This window comes from Echinops telfairi, unplaced genomic scaffold (assembly GCF_000313985.2).
Source record: "Echinops telfairi isolate 266 unplaced genomic scaffold, ASM31398v2 ScPeMD7_5167;HRSCAF=5991, whole genome shotgun sequence".
NCBI classification, from domain to species: domain Eukaryota; kingdom Metazoa; phylum Chordata; class Mammalia; order Afrosoricida; family Tenrecidae; genus Echinops; species Echinops telfairi.
The window spans coordinates 1,120,380-1,126,443 of NW_022109066.1; positions in this window are offsets into that span (position 1 = coordinate 1,120,380).

Sequence of the window (6,064 nt, forward strand, 5' to 3'; positions counted from 1 at the left end):
GGTTTATTGTGGGGACTGAAAGCAGAGCAAGACTTTCAGTGCCTTGCTGGAGACGTAATAAGCAGTTACTACATGGGTGTTGTGATTACCATGGCCATCCAGCTAGAAGAGAGCCAGCCATGGTATCTGGAAGGTGTGCTTAGTCCGTTGGTATGAGGCCATCAAGGCCAGTCTTCAGGGTTCCATCTAGTAAAGCTCCTTGACCCTTCAGGCAAGAGGCTCACAGACGCTGTCTGTCTGCACCTGCTCTGGGAGTGTAACTTTTCAGCAAGAAATGGCCTTTCTTACGTTGCTTGGCATGCCCACTGCCAGTATAAGCCTCCTTTCCTCAGGCTTTGCTCTTTCTACTAAAAGAACAGTTGCTATTGAGTTGATCCTTACCCCATTTGTGGCTGAGTATATCTGGGTCTTCAGTGGCTGGTTATTTCAAAAGTAGATTGCCAGGCTGTTTCTCTGAGGTGCTTCTATATATAGCCTCAAACTTCCAACCTTCCAGTTAGCAGCGGAGCACATCAGCCATTTGAACCAACAAGGGGACTCTGTTCTCTGGACTACCTGCTCCCAAATGTCTGTGCCAACTTGGGCTGTTCCAGCCAGGACAAATAACTGCTTGGTTAATTGCTGCTCTCAGGATCAAGTACTGCTTTATTGAGCACCTACTATGTGCCAGGCATTGTGTTAGGGACTTTCATGCAAATATTTTCTTGTGTCTTTACAACAACCAGTGAGATAGGTATTTGTGTTAGTCTCGGTACACTAGAGAAACATATCCAGAGACACTCAGATGAGTGTAAGAGAGAGTTTTATATCAATGAGCAATTGCACATTAAGAAAACATCCCAGGCCAGTCTAGATCAAATCCATAAGTCTGATATTACCCCATATGTCCATACTAGTCCATAGATTCCTCTTTAGACTCACGCAGCCATGCAATGGTGCAGAATGCAGGAAGATCACAGGCCAGTGAGTGGAAAGTCTTGTGGATCAAGGGGTGGTTGTAGCCTCTCAGTGCTGTTGTGGATCTCCACGTGGCTCCTCCTGCTCCAGGGCTTTGGCTCTGTCAGCATAGCTCCACGTGGCTTGTCAACAGGAATGTCTTACAAGGAGAGTGTTTGTATCCCACCTCCAGCAATCTATCTCCGTTGTTCCTCCAAATGAGGTCATCAAACTGTGACCTGATTGACAGGCTAAACTCCACCCCTTCACTATTAATAGTCTTATGTTGACACCAGATTATATAACTATCACAGTATTATTATCCCTACTTTCAGATCAGAAAAGGTGAGGCGTAAGAGGTAAAGAACTCCGTCCGGGTTGCCCAGGGTGAATGTAGCAAAAATCAAGAGTTGAGCCGAGTTTACTTTTGGATTCAGCCCTGATCGAGAGAAGACAGTGAAAGGGCTGCACTGATGACATCTCTGTGGTGACACAGCAGGAAGCCACTTGGGAACCAGTGTCCAGCGGGTCTTGGAGGGTGTGGCTTAACAAGGAGGAGGTCCAGGGTTCTACCTTCCCATCTATTTCCAAGCATTCGTTTGTGCAGACCAAGACGAGACCCCAAGGAGTCCAACTCCTGGATTTGAAACGTCTTGAATTACATTTCCTTTTTAAATTTGGACGGAAAGGAAAACCTCAAGGTGAGAAGGAAAAAGTCTGTTTTTTTCCACTGACCTGAACAGTCCAGGGTGTGATTCCCACTCCCCTCCCACACCATTAACGAGCACTGAGCTGAATGCCCCAGATTTCTGCAGGCCCATAGTCCCCACTCCCAAGGAATTCTTTGGCCAGGAAAGTGGAGTGCAGGTTTTCAGAGGAGGCCTGGGCTCCATCTGCTTTCCTCTGGAGAAGTTCCATCCCCACGTGCTCTAGCCAATTGGAAGCAGCAGCAGGCTCAGCATTACCTCATTCCCACCAAAGGAGGGGAGGCTGGAAAGGAGGCCGCCTCACCATGGCCGCTGCCCCACGCTCTGCTCCACTGCCTCTTACACCTGTTCCCAGGGGTCTGCAGCATCGCAAGCCCTGTGGGGTCCAAGTGCTCACCTGCACATGCCTGCCACCTTAGTCTGACCTTCCTCTTGATCAATCTCTTCCTGGACCCAATATAGGCTTCTCTCAGATCTCACATTTAATGAGAGAGCAGAGTGTAAACGATCTAAAGCTCATTTTTCATGTGGTACCTCTCATCCTTTCTGTCCCACTTCCCTCCCTCTCCACACCCTCCCCCTTCGTCCTAACACCTCTGCCAGGGACTCACTCCTGAAGGACTAACCTAGAACCGCTGACCTTGTGGTTAGCAGACCAATGCCTAGTCCCCAGTGCCACCAGGGCTCTTCAGACAGCAAACTCTTCCCCCGGCATTTGAAACCCCCTTGTACTTAGTGAATCCCTTTAGGATAGCTTGACCAATGCCATTTAGTCGCGACTGATTCATGAAGAACCCAAGGATTGCTGTGTAGAATTGTGCTCCATCGGATCTTCATGGACCATAATCTTTTTAAAGTAGACCCACCAGGACTCTTTCTCAGGTGTCCCTGGGTGGATTCAAACCACCAACCTTTCTGTTAGTAGCTGAGTACTGAAATGTGAGCACTGCCCAAGGATTCCCAGGATAGGCACTTGCACGTGACAGGATAGTAAGAGATTCTCTCTGTCCTATAGGGTCTCTGTGAGCCCGAATCCACAACACCTAACAACAACTGCGCAGCGTTCTCTGTCCTTTCCTGTGTGGCTGTCAGCAGGGAACGGTGTCTTCTTGCTTGTAGTACCAAGCCCCGTGTTTGGCACATGCCAGATACTTGTTTGAATGAGTCAACATGCAGTCAAACTTATGAATGAACAAAGAAATGAATGTAACATGTAAGTTTACAAAAGAAATAATGTGTCTTCCTAGGGCATATATTTTTATTGTTTTGTTTTGAACCTTTTCTTGTGAATTGGATGAAGGCTTACAGAACATCATCAGGTTTGCAATCCCCGTAATGCACCTGCCATCACTTCTCTCAGTTCCCCTCTGTGCTTTCTTTTCCTCCTCTTCTTTCTTAACCCTCTGAAATTGCTCCTGGGGTCAATGTGGCCCTTTTCAAGTCTGTCATAAAGGTCCATCGTTAACATGATTGCATACAATGTGACACACACAAAATCAAATGACCCAATAAGCAAAGCCAGCATGGATTTCCTTGTGTTTACTTACTAATCTGTGGTGAACAACTTCACTTTTTTTTTTTTACATCAAGGATTCTGCTTGTAGGTATGGTAGGCATCCATCTCTCTCCCAATCCCATAGCACCTTCCTACAAAATCAAAGTCTCTTCAATTTTACAGTTCCTGTAAAAAATTCATCCTGGCAGTGACAGACAGTACACAAGGTAACCAGAGGCTTACTTGTGCTTCCTTTCTAATCTGCATTGTTCACTAATCTGTATTGCTCACTGTAGATTAGTAAAGAAATAGATTTAAGCCCGTTTTACCTAGCTTATTGGCCAATCCTCCCCTGAGTACATACAAGTACATACAATAGGTATTCAGCCTGGTGCCCAGCTATTGAGAGATATAGCATCTAGGGTCTTAAAGGCTAGAAGGTAAACAAGTGGCCATCTAGCCCAGAGGCAACAAAGCACACATGGAAGAAGCACGCCAGTCTTTGTGATCGCGAGGAGTCGAAGGGACCAGGTATCAAGCACCAAAGAACAAAAAATCATATCATCGTGAATGAGGGGGAGTGCGGAGTGGGGACCCAAGGCCCATCTGTAGGCAACTGGACATCCCTTGCAGAGGAGTAGCGGTGAGGAGACGAGTCACTCAGGGTGCAGTGCAGCATCGATGAAACACTCAACTTTCCTCTAGTTCTTAAATGCTCTCCACCCCCGACTATCATGATCCCAATTCAACCTTACAAACCTGGTTAAACCAGAGGATGTACAGTGGTGCAGATAGGAACTGGAAACACAGGGAATCCAGGACAGATTAACCCTTCAATACCAGTGGTGAGAGTGGTGATACTAGAAGGGTAAAGGGAACGTGGGGTAGAAATGAGGAACCTATTATAAGGATCTACATATAACCTCCTCCCTGGAGCTGGACAACAGTAAAGTGGGTGAAGGGAAACATTTGGTAGTGTAAGATCTCATAAAATAATAATTTACAAATTATCAAGGGTTCATGAGGGAGGGGGGAGGAGGGCGGGAGGGGAAAATAATGAAAAATGAGGAGCTGATTCCAAGAGCCCAAGCAGAAGGCAAATGTTTTGAGAATGATGAGGGCAATGAATGTACAAATGTGCTTTACACAATTGATGTATGTATGGATTGTGATAAGAATTGTGTGAGCCCCCAATAAAATGATTTTTTTTAAAAATAAAAGTATTCAGCCAGTTGGAGAAATGCAATCTTGATATATGGGACAATATGGATGGAGCTTAAAGACATACTGAGTGAAATAAATCAATCACAAAAGGACAAATGTATGACCTTACTTAACACAAGGGTGCTTTGAAAAGTTCATGGAAAAATGGCATTAAGAGATAATGGAATGTATCCATGAACTTTTTGAAGCCCTTCAAATGAGAAGACTAGAAAAGGCAAATATGAGCACATAGAGACCAAAGTTTACTAGTGGTTCCCAGGAGAGAAGGGAGAAGAGGAGGACAGGAGGTTATTCCTCATGGAGTGTGGAGTTTCTGTTTATGGTGATGAAAAATTGCATTGATTAAAGATAGAGGTGCACAGCTGATTGTCGTAAGTGCTGTCATGAAGTTGTACACCTATAAAAAGTTGGACTGGCTTACAACAATGACCAAGAGAATACCTGCTGAGACTGCTTATGTCTAACCAAATACTTCATGGGATTCGGTTCCCTGGTGTAGAAGTTTAGGATCATGATTTCATGGGACATGGGGTGTTCATTGCTCAAACAATGTGCTTAGTGACTGTTTGCCTTCTGGTTCAGGGCTTGGCAACTTCAAGACCAGGCACAGGATGATCACAGGGCTGATTAAGAGGAAGTTTTAAGAAAATTGAAAATTTCCTTGATGAGAAAAGAGCCAGGAAAGTTGGGCTGAGGAATCTTTTTCCATCGTGAGAATACACCTGATCATTTTCCAAGGGAAACAAGGGGCTGTCCTTTGAGAATATTCCTAGAGAAATCCTACCCCATTTATCTTGCCCTTTGGACTCTTTTTATCCCCCAAACTCAGACAGCATTGAGAAAGTACGTGATCTGTGTCCCTAGAGGGTGCCAAACCTGCCACTTGGATAGGGTGTGAATGGAAGAGGAAGGGTTGTTCAGGGAAGGAAGGATGGTACCAAGGGATGGAAGCATCATCCTCAAAAGCATATAGACCTAGATGGCGTTTACATCAGGAAGCAGGAGCTTTGTATTTTAATGTTTTTGTTTAATAAAGGTTTTATTTAACAAAGGTTTCTATGATTTTTCTTAATCGTTTTATTAGGGGCTCATACAACTCTTATCACAATCCATACATACATCAAGTGTATAAAGCACATTTGTACATTCATTGCCCCCATTATTCTCAAAACATTTGCTCTCCACCTAAGCTCCTGGCATCAGCTCCTCATTTTTCCCCTCCCTCCCCATTCCTCCCTCCCAGTTCCTATGATTTCATAGCAATGTTTCTTTTCTTTTTTTACTTAACCTCATACACTTAACATATAAATACATCTTTTTGTATATGGACTCTGGTGGTAGTGTGCTTATACATTGGGCTGTGAATTACAAGGCCAGTGGTTCAAAACCATCAGCTGCTCCCTGGGAGAAAGATGAGGTCATCCTGTAGGGTTGCTATGAGTCAGCATTGACTCGATGGCAGTGATTTGGGGTTTTGAGGGTTGTTTGGGTGCATCCCCATACACATATATGCATACACACATAAATAACTGTACATATATATACTTTCTCCCTCTGAGAGTTTGAGGATTCGTTTCCCCCTTAATAGTTTGAATGGCATGTGGTCCTCCTTATATTCCAGCATCATTCTGCTCTGTGGACTGACGCCTTGCACGGCTCCTCTCAGTTTTCTAGGGATGAATGGCGGAGGTCATGTATGGAC